The sequence below is a fragment of the Lycorma delicatula genome, chromosome 12, assembly GCF_047948215.1.
Source record: "Lycorma delicatula isolate Av1 chromosome 12, ASM4794821v1, whole genome shotgun sequence".
NCBI lineage: Eukaryota > Metazoa > Arthropoda > Insecta > Hemiptera > Fulgoridae > Lycorma > Lycorma delicatula.
Genome location: NC_134466.1, coordinates 77,077,147 through 77,096,329, shown reverse-complemented (window position 1 = coordinate 77,096,329; position 19,183 = coordinate 77,077,147). Strand labels below are relative to the sequence as shown.

General features: G+C 32.5%; 1 protein-coding gene across 3 annotated transcripts in view; it reads right to left on the bottom strand.

Moving 5' to 3' along the window:
* Positions 1-19,183, bottom strand: part of 5-HT2A (5-hydroxytryptamine receptor 2A) — an 809,891-nt gene that overhangs the window by 627,981 nt on the left and 162,727 nt on the right. For 2 of the 3 annotated variants that reach the window (XM_075379873.1, XM_075379874.1), the window contains exon 2: positions 2,350-2,379. The exons of the other annotated variant lie outside the window; for it this stretch is intronic. The gene's annotated coding sequence lies outside the window, so the exon portion shown is untranslated. The remainder of the gene's footprint in view (positions 1-2,349; positions 2,380-19,183) is intronic. 3 annotated transcript variants of the gene reach the window in all.

The window sequence follows — 19,183 nt, the reverse complement described above, 5'->3', positions numbered from 1 at the left end:
AAGAATTTTGAAATTGCAACTCCGACGGTCTTATTTCTTTATATATATATATATATCATATAGTATCGTATATTATATCGTATTATATATGTATGTATACATGTATAAGATTTTTTCGTCCATTCTACAGGACCCAAATCTCAACCGATTTTGATGAAACTTGATGATTTTCAGAATATACCTAGTAAAACCTGGTAAAAAGTGAACGTTATTGATTTTTAAGTGTCTCGGTTCTCTGTAACCGGAATTGAAAGCAAACAACTGGGTTTCGGGTATATTTTCAAGGTTTGCTTGTCAGAAATCCGCCCTGCTAAAGCACTTTCTGCGATAGAGAATGTTTAATAAATATTATTAGACATACATTAATGAGTAAAAAAAAAAATTTTTTTTAAATTATATTTTAATTAAATCGGTGGGAAAATATTTAAATTGCTTGTTAATTTTTTAAAGCATAATACAAAAAGGCCCTTTCTCGTAACCCAAAGTATCGTATTGTAAAGCCCTACAACTGTGGGTTTTTCATGATGCACCCCTTTCACACACAAAACTTAATTTAAAATATTTATCATTTTATTTAAATATAACATTTTTTTCGTTTATTTACTAAAGCGCGTGCGAATACCGTATTTAATTCGCGCGGGTGTGGCGGTACTAGCGGCGACAATCGGCACTAACTAAACTAATTGTATTTCCCGATTTACATTGAACAAAATTCGCTTATACGGTCGGCAGACTGATGTAACTGCAAAGCATAACGCACCAGGTACTGAATCGACCGGGTGATCGAGACCCAGCAAGATCCAGTTACTTTTTTATAAATTAAATATTATTCATTTATTAATTATACTGTGATGTCACAACATAGCAAGCGACTACAAAAGCATTTTTCGGGTTCGGGGTGCGATTTTGCAAAAACCTTTTTTGCGAATATTGTTGTTTTTATCGTTATCAAATGTGCTGAAGAAAAATGTGACCTTAATTAGGTTGTCTCGAGATACTATTAATTTAGTATAATTAATGATATATGAAGTAAATATTTATAATGTATAACACATCATTTTTCCTGAAAATGGAAAAATAAAACATTACTATTGAAAATTGTTAATAAGCGAAAACTATTATACAAATAATTAACATTGAAATTATTCAACTATTCCCGAAAAAATTAGTGAAGAGCATAACGGAGGGGATATGGTTTATGACGATTATCTGTAGTTGCCGTTCTTTCGGAAAGAAATTCGACGATTCGCATTAAAGTATAAACTAAGACTTAACGACCATAAGAAGTATTTGGTTGTGAACCTATTGAAGATATTAGGTACGCACACAAACACACTCACACACACACAGTGTATAATTTCACATATATTTTATTTAAATATAATATTTTTTTCGTTAATTTAATTCAATGATTGTAGTAAAGTGCGCACACAAACGGTATTTACTTCGCGTGGGGGCGGTGAAACTAGCGGCGTCGTCGGCACCGACTAAACTAATTTACAACTTACACAGAACAAATTTAGGGTGTGGCGATACCTGCGGCGATGTTCGGAACAAACTGATTTACAATTTAATTTCACAACTTACATAAAACAAATTTCGCTTGTACAGTCGGCAGCTGGTGTAGCCGCGAGGCTTAACGCACTAGGTATCGAGTCAACTGGGAAATCAAGTTCGAGACCCAGTCAGACCGAGTTACTTTTTTACACTTTATATATTATTGATTTATTTAATGTTACCGATCACTTTTGACGTCACAATATAGCTATGGTTTACAGCATTTTTTGGGGTAAGGGTGCGATTTTTGAAAACTTATTCTTGCAGATATTGTTACATTTTAATCGGTAATAAATGTGTCTAAGAAAAATATGACTTTAATTAGGCGAAATCTCAAGATACTGAGGGTGACCTTGCTCTACAGTCTAAGCCCGTTGACCTTTTAAGTTGAAAAATTAATGGCATCAATGCCCCATATATGTAACCTGTAATGCGATGACCAAGTTTTGTCAAAATCGGTCCAGTATTTCTGGAGATATGAGATGATTAGAGGATGACATCGAACATATATACACACACACACGTACATACGAATATCCGGAAAAATTCCTCCCTCTTTTTGGGTTCCTTAGGTGACAAAATATCATGTTCCGGAGAAGAGGATTTCATTGTTCAGAGGATTCATTAAATAAGGATATATGTAAGCTTAAAAAATATTTATTACGTCAGGGCCTATCAGCCCAGGCTACGTTACGGCTGGGCACCCGGTAGTAATATTATATAAACGTAGCAGTAACACAACGTAAACTTTGTTAAAATAATAACGGAATTATTTATCTCAAATATACTTACAATAAATTCAGGTTCTGCAACTCTCGCAATCTGAAATAAATAAAAAGAATACTAAAAATACAGTTTGTACCACTGAATGGGCTATTAAAATTAAACCATAAAAGAGGGTAAGTAGATAAATATTAGATCATCACTTTATTTCATGTGAAATGAAAATACGTTATTTACAATTAATTAAAAACAACATCTAGAAAATATTCTCCATTTTATTTATTATATTACAATCTTGTTAGTAGATTATCACATTTTACAGCATGGCTGCATATATCCATTATTTAAGGCATTGGAGTTCGCGTGTCGCTGGTATTTGAAAAAAGCTAGCAAATTATTACTTGACTTACCCGGCTATTAATAATAAAAAATTAAGAAACTTAGACCCAAAAAATAAAAAAGAGAAAATATATTTTTTTAGAGGTGGAGAATAAATGAAAAAAATCCCTTTCGGCACGCCGAAAAGCGGAGATGGATTTCACCGGTCCTAAATAGTGGATAAAAAAAAGATTTCCACCTTAAACTTAATGAAAACTTCAACTTTACTCAGTACGACAACCGGTTGCATGGGAAAAAATGTTCACATGTTTAGCATACGACAAGCCTCATCTTCTTACAATTCCAGCAACATTATGGTCAACCTTTGCCGTAAGGGTTGATCATATTAAAAATCGTTTCAGACAAAAATTTTAAGTAATGTTTAGAGTTTTGACCCATCGGGTTGGTCTAGTGGTGAATGCGTCTTCCCAAATCACCTGATTTGGAAGTCGAGAGTTCCAGCGTTCAAGTACTAGTAAAGGCAGTTACTTTTATTACTTTTATATGGATTTGAATACTAGATCGTGGATACCGGTGTTCTTTGGTGGTCGGGTTTCAATTAACCACACATCTCAGGAATGGTCGAACTGAGACTGTACAAGACTATACTTCATTTACACTCGTACATATCATCCTCCTTAAGTACCTGAACGGTAATTCTCGGCGGCTAAACAGGAAAAAAAGACAAAGAGGTAATGTTTAGAGGACTAACGACCACTTTAAAACGATTCGATACTGCGCCTATTAACGAAGGAATGATTTTTTTTTGTCTACGAAACCCCATTTTTCTAATCCCCTGGGTCAACAGTTGGTGATATCAAAAAAATTACTCAGACAAGTTTTAGGCACTTATCCAAAGAATAGTATAAACGTTAAAAGAATTCGACATTTTACTTCATAAGAAAGTTACAGCGATATTTTATTTTTTTCGAAAAAAGCCCCTCATTTCCATACCCATGGTCCGATTTTCCTCATTAACAAACTATACCGAGAATTTGAATCGTTATACTTTATATATCAATTTGAAAGTGATGCAATATTACGGCAGTTATCATGTCCACAAGAAAGTGATATATATATATATATATATATATATATATATATATATGTATATAAATGTATAAATAAACTTTTTTAACTGACAGTGGTTTTGGGGTCTGGGGAATGTGAAACGCAAAGATATATCGAAATTTTCCGGAAGTCGAAGCATTGTACCCATTATAATAGGTAAGCTTTCTTAAAAATCTATCTAAAACCTGATGTGGACACCACATGACTTACTTGTACCCCTATTAAATTTCATATACACATTTTTTTTAAATATAAATATCATAATATTTTATTTCATAATTAACTTTTGATATTTTTAAAATATATATATTATTGTTTTTATTGAACTATTATTGTAAAAATTTGTTTACAGTCAGAGGTTAATAATTATTAATAAATCATTACATTTAAGTTAAAAAAAAGCCAGAAATGAGGTCTGATTCGAACTTATGTGCCATCCCCTTGTAAGATCTAAATATTTCATTATTTAACATTTTATTTGGCTATAACTCTGGAACTAATTACAATAAGTACTACTTATGATACGTTGCTGAAAAGCTCTCAAGGAGGGCTTTTACTGTAATTAAGAGAAAGTCCAAAATTCAAATTCTTTGGATTTTTGGCTTTTTTGGATACTTTTGGTCTAGTTGATTGCATTCTAAAAGGGAAGTGCACATATATATTACAACATTTCTAAATCCAAAATTTCAACATTCTACGGCTAATGGTTTTTGAGTTATACGAGATGCATACTACGTACGTACATATAGATATCACGCCGTAACTAGTCAAAATGGGTTCAGGGATGACCAAAATCGATATTTTCGTTGAAATTTGAAAACCGAAATCTTTCGCGAAAATTATTTTTACTTCCTTTACTTCGTACAAGGAAGTGAATTAAGGAATTAATTACAAGGAAGTAAATTCTAAAAAATTCTATATATATATATATATATATATATATATATATGTTAAGTTTAACTTTGCTTAAGTAAAACGTTCTAGAAATCTAACATCCCCTTCAATCAGGGCAAAAATAAGCAAAACAAAATTTTGTTACAAATTTTCTACTTTTTAGGTCCGCTGTTTATAATTAGAAAATTCTAGACATTTCTAGATAGTCCAGATCTTGTGGCTCCGGATTCAGTAAACATCGTCACAGCATTCTTGGATGTCGATGAAGACCCTCTTCGTCTTACCTCGGGGAAAGCTTCAATCGGCATTAGAACTGAACTGATATTATTGAAAGTTATATTAATAAACTTTTAATAATATTACAATAAACTTTTATCGTAATGTTGGATTATCCTTTCCCTCCCAACAAAAAGAAATCTTAGATAATTTTTGATCGGTCGTATATTTTCTAGTGGAATTCTTTTATAATTTCTTCCATTTAACATAGTAAACGTAAAAATCAAAAAACTTTCTTCGAAGGTGATTTTGGAGGTGCAGGATTAGAAAAAATTCGATTTTTTTTAAAACCTTTTTTGGTTTATTTGAGTTTTTGGTATACGATTTGGTTTATTTATAAAACTTCATCATAAATTACACTCTTCTCAAAAAAATAAATCTTAGGTAATATTTTTCACGTATCATTATTTTTTCACTTAATCAATAACCAATGCTAGGAAATTATTACGAATTTTTTGTTAGCTTTTATATACAGTCAAACCTTTACATAACTAACTCGAGAATCCCAGGAAAAATTCGTTAAATGAAGATTTTCGTTATATACATTTCGTGTTAAATGTTTTCTAAGAATTCTGTTTGTTATCTCTACGTACTGTGGATAAAATTTCTCGTTTAGAACTAGTAAACGAATAAACATTTGCGCAGTAATTTTGGTGCTTCGTGTTAGTTAATGGATTTTGGGAAATTCCGCTACTTTAGTGTATAGACAGACACTAACTGCAGAACACGTGTTTAAAAATTTTGTTACAATTTTATCGTTAGGGATTAAAAGAAATTCTTGGGAATTTTAGCTTAAACCGGTTCAATAAAAACAAGGTCATTCTTGACCGTCGTCAAGAGTACTTTGTGCTTGTATATAGGTACAATTTAGGTACAGAAATCAAAAGAATAACTATCTTAAACTCACAGAGATGTCCAAAATACTAAATTTAATGTCATTATTTTCAAAAAAAATTTCGTAAAAATGACTTTATGTTAGTAGATAATGTATTATGTAAATATGTATTGTCACCATTTTGTTATATAAAGGTATGAATACGCTAAAGGTAAATTTATACGTAGTTTTATTAAAATGTCACGATGCAGTAGTGAAAGTAGAAAGTTTTTTTTAAAATCGAGGTTTTCGTAATATCAAGGTTCGTTATATAGAGGTTCGAAAACTCTTAGTAAAGATGCTATTGTTTTAGACATTTACACCGTTTAAACCGTTTGATGGTTATTGTTCAACAATCAAAATTATCATTCGGTTTAGACTGAAAGTAAAAAAAAAAGTAAATTTTTTTTTACCGTTTTATTGAATAGTCTTATATAGTATTGTTTTCATAAGACGCTGATACATTTTTAAAATATCAATACACTTAGTAAAAAAAATTTGTCGTTGAAATAGAAAAGGAAGCTGAAAACACAGTGTAGGACTTTCTCGTCACGCGATTTTTTTTTTATGCACGGCTTACATATACAACTTATGTTACTGTGTTTCTCTAATGTTTTATTCATCGATTATTATAAAACATGCTATTATTAAATAATTTTTGTAGGAAAAAATTCAAAATTTTGGGGGCATAAAACGAAAAAGTACCCTAATTTTATTTAAAATTAAATAAAAATTACTTAAAAATTATTTTTTTCCATTTTAAAATTTTGTTAAATATAAGGCACAGATCTAGAAAAGTATCCAATCATTTGACAGAATTTTTACTTATCCAGTACAACTGTACAACATAGAATGACGGTAAAGTTCGAAAACAACGTTACCAGAATTTGTTACTTTCTTGTACGAAGTATTATGATCGAGAAAAATTTCGGTTTAGAGATTTCAACGGAAATATCCTATTTTGACCATTTCTGGTCAAAATGACCGTCCTCTTTTAACTAGTTTCGGAGTGACGTACTTAAGTAATAACATGCGAGATACAGTATGTATCTCGCATAAGTCAAAAACGATTAGCCGTAGAAAAAATTAGTCGTAGTAAATTTTGGATTTAGTGCTGTTGTAACACGTAGCTCCCTTTTTGACCGCAATCTACTGAACCAAAAATGTCCAAAGAAGCCCAAAATAAAAAAACATTTGGATTTTTTATTTTTTCTTAACTGCAGTAATAAGCCCTCATTGAGAGCTTTTCAAGGATTATCATAAGCGGTACTTATTTCCACTGGTTCCAGAGTTATAGCCAAACAAAATTTTAATTAATGAAATATTTGGATCTTACAAGGGAAGGACACTTCGGTTCGAATAAGACTTTATATCCTTTTTTTAAACTTTTTTTTAATTAAAATACATTGATTTATTAATCATTTTAACCCACGATTGTAAAAAAAATTACAATTACAAAACTATAACTAATAATAATAAAAAATATCAGAAGTTATTTGTGAAATAAAATTTTATGTACTTTTAAAAATTTGTATATGTAATTTAATAGGCGTTATTACATATCTTTATATACAATAGAGTTGGTGAAACATCTGATTATTTAATATTAATTGAAAATTTATAATTTAGAATCAAACTATTTTTGGATTTTCTAGTTTAATTTCTGTTTAATTTTATTTAATTATTCTGGAATTTTTGTTTAATTTTATCTGCATTAAAGTTAACTACAGAGCGACTAAAAAATAACCCTCACAAAAATAGCATTTACACTGGTGCATACACATCTTTAATAAATTGAAAAAAAACTCCTATAATTTAGCTATTTACTACTCTGATATTGTCGGACAATATTCTCCCTAAGTCGGAGTTAATCATCATTTCGTTTATTTATTTTTTGTTTCCGATTATTTAATCGTTCTTTAGTTTGATATAATTCATCTGATTTTAATTTGTGTACACCTTTTTGTAGTTTTCAAATATTCTCTTTTTTATATTCATCATCCTCTCTTAATCTTTTAATTCTTTCCTTGGTTTTAACGATTTCTTCCTGTTCCTCTCATTTTTTTCCTCTTGAATAATGTGTATATGTAATTTAATAGGCGTACAAAGAAGTCATGCGGTGTCTAAATCATTTTTTTACTTTTATGTTGGTACAGTGTCGAAAAAAACTTTATATAATGAAATTTCTATTTTACATATGAAGGAAACGAAACCGTTTAAAATAACGGAACCAGCAACAAATAATTACGTAAAATAAATTATTAATTACATTAATTAAAACCAGAAGCTTTACAAATGTTATCGATATTAGATCGTTGCAAGAATGTGTTTTCTACAAGAGCTTCCAAATGAGAAAGGAAGAGAGAAAATGAAACGGGAGATAGTATAAGAAAATTTTAAGCACGTACTCTCAGTTACTGTAACTGACTTCAGAGTGAGGTTGAAATATAATTTTCGCAATGCTTGAGGGCATTAGGTACGTTTAGAATCCTCATAGAAAAAAAAAACGATTCTATATTATTATTTCTTTAACTTATACCAGACAAGCGTAAACAACAGTTACAGATTTCATCGTATATGTTATAATGTAATGTAGATTGACATGTAACTCAATTTTACAACTATAACTTTTATTAACGTACAACAAAAGAAAAGAAACTTTACCGGTCAATAAATGACCTCGTTACATTCAGTTTTATAATATTAATAGATACTTTATTAAACATCGAATTCAACATAATTAACTTATCTTGACCGGCGTAGCAGGGAAAATTACGCAATTCATTTTTTCAATTCGATCATTTTAAGTTCTATTTGTAGCCGTACTCCGTGACACGAGGGGTAGCGTCTCGGCCTTTCATCCGCGAGATTCCGGGTTCGAATCCCGGGCAGGCACGGCATTTTCACACGCTACAAAATTTGTCGTCATCTCATCCTCTGAAATAATAACTAACGATGGTCCCGGAGGTTAAAAAAAAACTTTATTTGTATCTGTAAGACGCATTTCTTATGTACATTTTTATGTAAAAATTTATTTCTAATTTTATTATAAATCTAAATACAAAAAAAAAACTCTTGCGTAGTTCTGCGAAGACCTCGTTTCGGTACTTTTTCGTTTTACTACCCCTCCCACTTTTTTTTACATAAAAATTACTTATTATAGCATGTTTTATAATAATTGATGAATAAAACATTAGAGAAATACCGTAGTAAGCCTGTAACTCAATAAAAATAATATTATTTTGTGTTATTGGATTAGTGTAATTATAAACGTCATAGAGGTATCACACAACTACCTTTATTTCTATTATTCGCGATATCAATGACGAAGAGTGTCCTGTAAAACTTTTGCAGTCAAAAAAAACAAAACATACTACAAGAATTCGTAAAAAAAAATCATTAAAAGAAATTGAAATTTCATTTAAAATTTTCGCGTTGGATGTATAAGAAAAATCACGCAAAGCAAAGAGAATCTGTTTTGAGAAAAAATACATAGCTCGCGGATAATAAACTATCCCCACAAAACATGTCGTGTTTATATACTGTCGGGCTCATGAATATACAACGACCAAGTTTTGTTCGAGAGAATTGCAAATGTCAAACGAAGCGAAAACAGATTGGAAAATTTACCCGAAAAAGGCGTACGTGTTGATCGTTTATTAAAAAACTCAAAAAAGGTAGGTGGTCCAGGAATAACCCATCGGGTTGGTCTAGTGATGAATGCGTCTTCGCAAATCAGCCGATTTCGAAGTCGAAAGTTCAAAAGGTATAAATCCTAGTAAAGGCAGTTACTTTTATACGGATTTTATGGATACCTCTGTTCTTTGGTGGTTGAGTTTCAATTATCCTCGCATCTCAAGAATGGTCGACCTGAGACTGTACAAGACCACATTTCACTTACACTCCTACATATTATCCTCATTCATCCTTTGAAGTAATACCTTACGCGGTTCCGGAGGCTAAACAGAAAAAGAAGTCCATGGATTATGAAACGTCGAAAAATTAAAATAAAAAAAAATATCTGATTTTTTTATTTGACAAGCAGTTTTTTCTATAGTTATTCCTTTTGGTCGTATATTTATTGTTGTTGAAATAAAATTGATTGCTCCTATGATTGATCTTAATCCTGCAATGTGAAGGGAAAAAATATAGTTAGGTCTACTGAAGGTCCTGAATGTGCAATTTGGGCTGTGAGAGGGGGGTAAACTGCCTGTTCATTGTTATTCTCCCTGTTGTTATTTTGCCTGTTCTCGTTTTCTTCTTATTAATTAATAAAGTATATAATCTATCACTTCTTATTCATTTTTAAAAGTAAATAAATTTGTTTATATATAGCTATAATATTATATAGCCTATTTTATCAGCTGATATTTTATATTAGTAATTCATTATGACTAATGCGTTGTTCAGTTTAAATTTAGAGCTCATTCTGTCACATACACATTCATCACTTTCATTAACAATGTAATTTTCATTTAACATAACTCAAACTAAAACGTTAAACATGTAATGATTATTATAACATTAACATTTAATATTCACTCATCAACTAGACAATGTCTTATTTATTATAAAATATTAACCAGCAAAGTTAATATACAGAGTAATTACACCTAACTGAGGTACTGCACCGGAGCGGTTAGTTATTCGAACGAGGCAGTTACATTTTTACGGATTTGAATACTAGATCGTGGATACCGGTGTTCTTTTGTGGTCGGGTTTCAATTAACCACACATCTCAGGAAAGGCGACTGTACAAAACACTCAAAACACTCAAAAGGTGACTTCACTTACACTCATACATTCCATACCTGACTGTAATTCCGGAGGTTAATCAAGAAAAAAGGTGGTCCAGGAATGACGGTACAAATAGAAGAGTCCTCATTTTCAAAAAGAAAGTAGAGCAGGACACAATTCTTCCAAATCAGTGGATATTTGGAAGTATTTGCACAGAAACACGTGATTTTCATTGCTTCATATACGCTATATCGGATCGTACCAAAGATATATTAATCGAGACGATAACAACACGTATTGAAAAAGATCGGAACGGGACATCTCATAGGCAACTTGGATTCGAACTTGAACTTCACACCTTATTTCAAGGTTAACACTATTTTTTTCAAACGGAATGATCTATTTTTGACTCCACCAATGAAAAGAGCAGAAAAGTTTACGTTAAAATATGTGGTGACACATATGACCTTGGAAATTTTTGAAGGTCATATGGCTAACCATCAGAGATATTGTTACACGAGTTACACGTTTTTGTAGGTCATATAATATTCCTGGAATATTATATGACCTTCTAGACCATCTATTATATTCTAGACCATTTATCACGCAAAACTATGAGAAAGAGCATGAAAATGACTTTACAAAGTTATGTGGATAGGAGGTGGATATCCGACGTCGACCTTGACCATGACCTTGAGGTCCCATTTGAAGGTCGTCCCAAGGTCATTGAGATTTCTCAAATGGAATTATCTTTTTCGATAGAACCAATGTTATAAAAAAACCTCTCGATTGGTTTAGCGGTGAACGCGTCTTCCCAAATCAGCCGATGTGGAAGTCGAGAGTTCCAGCGTTAAAGTTCTAGTAAGGTCAGTTATTTTTACACGGATTTGAATACTAGAAGGTGGATACCGGTGTTCTTTGGTGGTTGGGTTTCAACTAACCACACATCACAGGAATGGTCGAACTGAGACTGTACAAGACTACACTTCATTTACACTCATACATATCATCCTCATTTATCCTCTAAAGTATTATCTGAACGGTAATTACCGGAGGCTAAACAGGAAAAAGCAAAGGAAGAACCAATGTAAAAAACGAAAAATGTCACATTGACATACTTGAATTTAGTCATTACGTTTTATGATTATATTTAATTTATTCCAGCTTCTTGACGTTCACGGTTGCAGGAGTAAATCACATACGGTATCCGATTAACATAATTTTCTGATTCAAAAGAGTACAATATAGCAATTCTCTTGTCACAACTTAGAAACCAATGACTCTAAATATCTGCGAAAAGAATCCAGCACCCGTATAATACTATCTCTGATGGCTAGCCGTATGACCTTCAAAAACTTTCCAAGGTCATATGTGTGGCCACATATTCTAATGTAAAAGTTTCAGCTCTTTTCACTGGTGGGATCGAAAATATGTCATTTCTTTTGAAAAAATCGTGTTAATCTTGAAATAAAGGTTCAAGGTCGAATCGAGGTCTTTTTTTATAAATTTTTATATAAAAATGTATTCAATTTCGGATGGAGGAACCACATTAATATTTGGTAAGCGTCTTGGTAACAAATTTTAAAATTAGCAAAAAATCAGGACTTAAATACCTTTGCAAATTACAAAATGGCGGCCATGTTTATTTTTCAATCCGTTATCTATATATATAAAAATGAATGTTTGTCTGTCTGTATGTCTCTTATGACTACCTAAACCATTTATCCGATAGCGATGAAACTTTGGGGAATGATTGGACGCACGCCAGGGGTTTCTGAATTAGTTTGGACGCGCTAGGCGGCGCTGGAGTCGAGATATTTCGAAAAATTGTATTTATTGTCCGATTTGCCTCATATTCAGAATACGTGTTACTTACATGGAAAGAATTATCTCTGCAAAAAATTCACCCGCTAGATGGCGCTGGGGTTGAGATATTTAGAAAAATTATATTTATGGGCCGATTTGGTTCATATTCAGAATATGAATATAAGTTACGCGAAAAGAAATATTTTTGCAAAAACTATACCCGCTAGGTGGGGCCGGTGTCGAGATATTTACGAAACAAATATACAAACAGACTTCTTTATTCTATATAAACATATATATAAAAGGCATGATCGTATTTGTGTCTGCTAAAGACCAAAAAACTAATGGACCGATTTACGCGCGGGCAAAAGAGAAGAAGGGGAAACTGTAAAACGGGGAAAATGTGGAAAGTGAAAAGGGGAAAACGGGAAAGGGTAAAAAGGAAAATGGGCGAGGGGTGATGGAGAAGGGTGAAGGGTAGAAGTTGGAAAGGGAAAAGGGGAAGGAGAATAAGTGAAAGGAAAAATTTGTATAGTTCAGTTTTTTAATTTTTTTATCAAATTTTAAATTGTGTTCATTTATACTCTCTCTCTCCCACTCTTCGGCAATAGCGAAGCATTGCCGGGTCTGCTAGTATCTCCATAAATATTAGTTTTATCAAAATTTATGTTATTTGCTAAAATATTAAGCCTTTTCTTTTGAACAAAATGACATTTAATTTTTTTTAAATCGGTTACAACCCATAGTCGATATAATGAAATTGATGTTGTAATTTTGTGTCATAATTATTAGATCTATTATTGTGAGAAAATTATAACTTAATTTGATACTAATTTACAATACTACAATTAACAATAAATAAAAACAATTAATATTTCATCGAATCGAATGCAAAGTGAAGGACATGAAAACCAACACACAATTATATCAATTTTCTGCCATAATTCGACTATTTGTTAACATTTTTTCAAAAATAAATTGTCATTTTCTTCAAAATAAAAGACTTAATATCTTAGAAAAAAAAACATTTTGATAAAATGTAATATTTACGGAGATATAACGGATTGATAAATTAACATGGCCGCCAATTTGTAATTTGCGAAAGTATTTAAGTCTTGATTTTTTGCTAATTTAAAAGTTTATTACCAAGACGCTTACCAAATATTAACATGATTCATCTATCCGAACTTGAGATATACATTTTTATATAAAAATAACAAAATAGCGGTAAGCGGGAGAACGAAGGAGAAATTGCCATTTTTCCTAAGGGTATCTTTTGTTTAGTTTTACAAGTAGAATCTGAAAAAGTATACCGACCCATCATTTTAGAACACTCTGTATAAACACTTGTATATATGTATATTATCAAATAACATCCGTAATTTATCTTTCTTTTTCTTTTTAATGTTAATTTTAAAATTCATTTGTCATTTCATATAACTGGAGGTTATTATGTATTATTTTATTCGATCACGAAATTCTATATCTGACCTTAATATTTTAATAGAAAATATATCATAAATAAGACAACTATTAATTAAACAATGATATAATAGATATAAGCACATACTATATTTTGTGTCAGACTATTTATTTCATTTTTGAAGTTATACGTCAAAGATTTTAGAACTTTCAATAAATTATTTTGCTTCTCTATATACGGTTATACAAATTAATCTATATAGTAATTATCCGATTATATTTCATTTATTTTATTTAAAGGAACCCTTCAGTCAAAATTGCAATATACTAAAAAAAAAAATAATAATAATAATAAATTTTAGTTTCCCGTCTAGTGTTATATCATAGTTATAGCTGTAGAAGGGAAATTATTATAATCGGTCCAATTTCGGCATATTCGGTTTTACTGGGGATCTTTTCGTTTTGACATCTAAGAAACCCAAAAAATCAAATGGAAATTTTCCGGATGTTTTTATTTACGTCTCTGTATCCGGTTTTGCACTCCTTGTATCTCCAGAATTACTGGACCGATTTTGACCAAACTTGGGCAGATTACTTCTATATATAGGGAATTTATTCCAATTAATTTTCAACTTAAAAGGTCAATGGACTTTGGCTGTAGGCCAGGTCACCTCAGTATCTCGAGATTTCGCCTAATTAAGGTCATATTTTTCTTAGACACATTTATTGCCCCAAAAACTGCTTCTATATTGTGACGTCACAAGTGATCGGTAGCATTAAATAAATTTAAAGTGTAAAAAAGTAAGTCGGTCTTGCCGTGTCTCGATCACCCGATCGATTCAGTACCTGGTGCGTTATGCCTTGCAGTTACACCAGTCTGCCGACCGTATAAGCGAAATTTGTTCAATGTAAGTTGTGAAATTACATTAGTTTAGTTAGTGCCGACCGTCGCCGCTAGTACCGCCACACCCACGGGAATTAAATACGGTATGCGCACGCGCTTTAGTTAGAATCATTGAATTAAATAAACGAAAAAAATGTTATATTTAAATAAAATGATAAATATTTTTAATTAAGTTTTGTGTGTAAAAGCCGTGCATCAGAAACAACCCACAGTTGTAAGGCTTTTTTTCGTATAACTCAACAATACGATACTTTGGGTTACGGGAAAGGACGTTTTTTATTACGCTTTAATAAATTACCGAGCGATTTAAATATTTTCGATATTGCCTAGAAGGTTCACAATCAAATATTTCTTATGGTCGTTAACTCTTAGTTTATACTTTAATGCGAATAGTTGAATTTCTTTCCGAAATAACGGCAACTACAGATAATCATGGATCTCTGTTCTTCATAAACCATATCCTCTCCGTTATGCTCTTCACTAATTTTTCCTGGAATCGATGAATAATTTCAATGTTAATTATTTATATAATAGTTTCCGCTTACCAACAATCTTATATAATCATGTTCGAGCGCTTTCAGATTATCGATCCATCCTCAGGAAAAATGATGTGTTGTACGTTATAATTATTTACTTCGCATATCATTACTTATACTAAATTGAATTTTATAAAAAATGTAAATATAACAATGGGTCGTGAAAATGTAAAATTAAGTTAACGTTATCCGTCAAGTCAGTATGAAGGTCTCAATTGTTATGTTTATTAGAATGAAACAGTATTACCAACCTACATAAAAACATACATTAAAATTAACAATAAATATAATCTAAAAAATTGGTATGAATTGTTAGACATAATTAATAATATAAATATACATAACACAACCGAACTAATAACATTAGACGTAAAAGACATGTATACTAATATACTAACGAAACCGATAAAATAATTTATAATACTTTAATTAAATTAAAAATAGACGATAAAATTATACACGAATTAATAAATCTAATAAAATTATTTATTAAATACAATTATTTCAAATTTAATAATAAGTATTACCAGCAAGAGAAAGGTCTAATTAGGGGATTACTATTTTCAGCTATTTTAGCTAACATTTTCATGAATGACTTAAAGAACAATAATCTACATCATATATTTAATAAACATAATATTTTAATGTATAAAAGATATGTGGATGATCATATATAATCAAAAATTTAAAGATAAAAAATATAAAATACTCGAAGAAATGAACTCCTTAAATAATGACATTAAATTCACCTTAGGTCGGAAAAATATAACGGCGTAAATTTTTTGGATATAAACATTAATACATTAATAATAAACCTGATATCTAAATATGTAGGAAACCCGCTTAACAGGACACCGTCATCCATTATAATTCGTTTCATCCTTGGAATAAAAAACTGTCGACGTTTAATTTATTAATATACAAAGCTATAAAATATTTAAAACGTATCGATATAAAATTAAATAATATCAGTTATATAGCTGCAACTAATGGATACAATGAAAACATAATGAATATATAATATACTAAAATAAAAGATAATATAAAACTAACAAATAATAATAACGGATACAAATATGCTAAAACTGAATACAATATAAATTACAAAAAAATTCAATAAAATATTTAAATCTTTTGAAGTAAAAACTGCGTAGACAACGAATAACAAAATAATTAACTATATAACTAACAGAGATCCTACTAGAATAATAAAATATAACGATAAATTTAATTTAGATAAACAGGGAGTGTATAGTTTGAAATGCGCAAATTGCGATCTGGAATATATCGGGAAGACTAACCGATCTTTTTCGATTAGAATCAACGAACGCATTAATTGTATAAATAAAGGAAATAAAGAACGATTCAATTTTGCTAGACGTACATTAGAAAATAATAATAATTATAGCCCTGAGGTAGGTAATCCCCACGTCCGGAACACAACATCTACGTTCCACGTCCAGGGCGGCAACAGCTGTACTTATGTACAATACATATAGCTGGCTCACGGGGCTCCGAGTAAATCCCTCGGATGTATTAGTTTATTGACCTGTCTCCATCTTCAGGTCAACAGACGGATTGGATTTTTCGGCTACCTGCAGGATATGAACAATTTATTGATTAGGAAGTGGACACATACCAAACTTAGAGCTGGCGATGTGGCGGCCAGGGTCAATGGTGCACATGTATGTCGGTGCATGGGAGCTCTGAAAGCTTCGGTAAGTAGGAGCCTGGAGTCAGTGCAGAGACTGCGCATCCGCTCTCTGCCAGGACATATGCCGGTTCCACCGGAGTACCGGATCAGACCTCCAAGGTTAGTAGCTCTGGAGTGTTATTGTTAATGTTATTGCAGGTGTAACAGAGACCCTTCCGTTGTCCACATGCCCCCTGCGATGGCAAGCATGTAGCAATGGTGCCCATGTATGTCGGTGCATGGGAGCTCTGAAAGCTTCGGTAAGTAGGAGCCTGGAGTCAGTGCAGAGACTGCGCATCCGCTCTCTGCCAGGACATATGCCGGTTCCACCGGAGTACCGGATCAAACCTCCAAGGTTAGTAGCTCTGGAGTGGGGGTGTACCCCGGTGGCTAGCCTTGCTACAGAAGGGATATATGTTCATGAACATTCTTGAACAAACTAACGTGGCAGAGGGTGCACGTAAACACCCTCGTTTAGAAACCTCCGATTCGCCACAAGCGAAGAGGAAAAAAAGTAAAGAATCTGAGAAGATAAAGAAAGATGCTGATAGAATTACTAAAGAATTAAAGAAAAGTCTATTTGGCTATAGCGCACCTAAGCCAAGATTTTTAATTATTACAAAGGAGAAACTTTCAAAAAGTTAGTCCATTCTTAATCGCAAGAGAAATTACTAATTGTGGTGGTGGTCCTGTCAAGGAAATTCGTAAAACTTTTAATGGATTGCATGTCGAAACCATCAACGACATGCAAAGCCAGAAAGTTTTGGCGTTGAAGAAGATCGGTGAATTTGCGGTTTCTGTCCAACCGCATAGCACACTGAACTCATCCAGAGGAGTTGTTGTTTGTCGCGATCTTCTTAATTGTACAGAAGAAGAAATTGTACAAGAAATGTCAAGTCAGGGAGTGACTCAATGTCGCAGACTTACTATGAGAAGTAAGTCTTCCTTCGGCCTCGCATGTTTTGACATTTAATAGGCCGAATCTTCCTGAAAAAGTACGAGCTGGCATCCATCGGCTTGATGTACGAACTTTCATCCCGCAGCCGATGAGATGTTTTAAGTGTCAACGATTCGGACACACAGCAGCAAGATGTGAAGCGCAGGAAATATGTATATGTGGAGAAAAAACACATGAGGGTGACCCATGTAAAGACCCTCCAACCTGCGTTAACTGTAAAGGGCATCACAATTGTCGTTCAAGAAACTGCCCTACGTATAAATTAGAAACAGCGGTTCAGGAAGATAAACGCTTCAGAAGGTCAGTTATCCTGAAGCGAAGAAAATAGTCAATCAACGTACACCACGACCATCGACTTCTTACGCAGAAGCAGCGGCTGCCCCTTCCACATCAAAAATTAATGTGGAGCAGTTGCTTAACACGATGGCACCAAGTCTTGCGACGATGATTGAAAGAATCATTGATTCAAAGATTGAGTCGACTCATCAGAGAAAACAAAGTAAAGATGAGAAGGCTCATCCCCGGACTGACGCCGTTGACATCAGAGACGCACCAGCACAGTTTAAATCACCAGCTAAACCTGCGATTATTAAGCCACCGACTGAAGTAAGAATTAATAATCTTGACTTATCCAGCAAAGAGAAACGGATCACTCCGTCGCCTAGTCACAAGTTTAAAGAAATTGTGACAAGAAAACCTGAATCTGCGGAAATGGAGGTCCAAGTTATTATAGAAAAAGCACCAGACGCAGATGAAATAAAGCCTGTACCAATAGAGCCCCCAAAAGCGCAAAGATCAGCTTCGGTGAGAGCATCTATTTCAGCCGGACCCAGTACTGCGGTAGAGATAGAGTCCGGCTCATCCGCCGCGGAGACATCATCGCTTATTAGTTTAGATTCGCTAGCAAAGATGCTAACAGCACCGGCGAAAATTTCATCGACTGACGTCAGCCGCAGAACGTCTCTGGCATCCGAAATAGAGGAAGACGATGCCATGTCTGAGGCCTCAGATACGCTGTCATCAGAGGTTGAGGCCGTCAGAAGAATGGAGAAACGCAAGAAAGGATGGCCGAAAGGAAAGCCTAGAAAGTAATTTTATTGGATCAGAAGTTATAAGAAAAAGTAAAATTTTGATCATTTTTTGACACATGAAAATGTGAAATATTGAACCCTTTTTTTATTTTTTATTTTTTGAAGTGGGTTGGGGCTAATGACCAAAGTAGTCGATGCCCCTAAAAACCTCAAAAAAAAAACACAAAAAAAAAAATAATTATAACTCAGAAAATTTTAGTAATATTCTTGAATATTCCATTAACCTTCCTAAAACAAATTTGAAAATGATGTACTATTGAAAC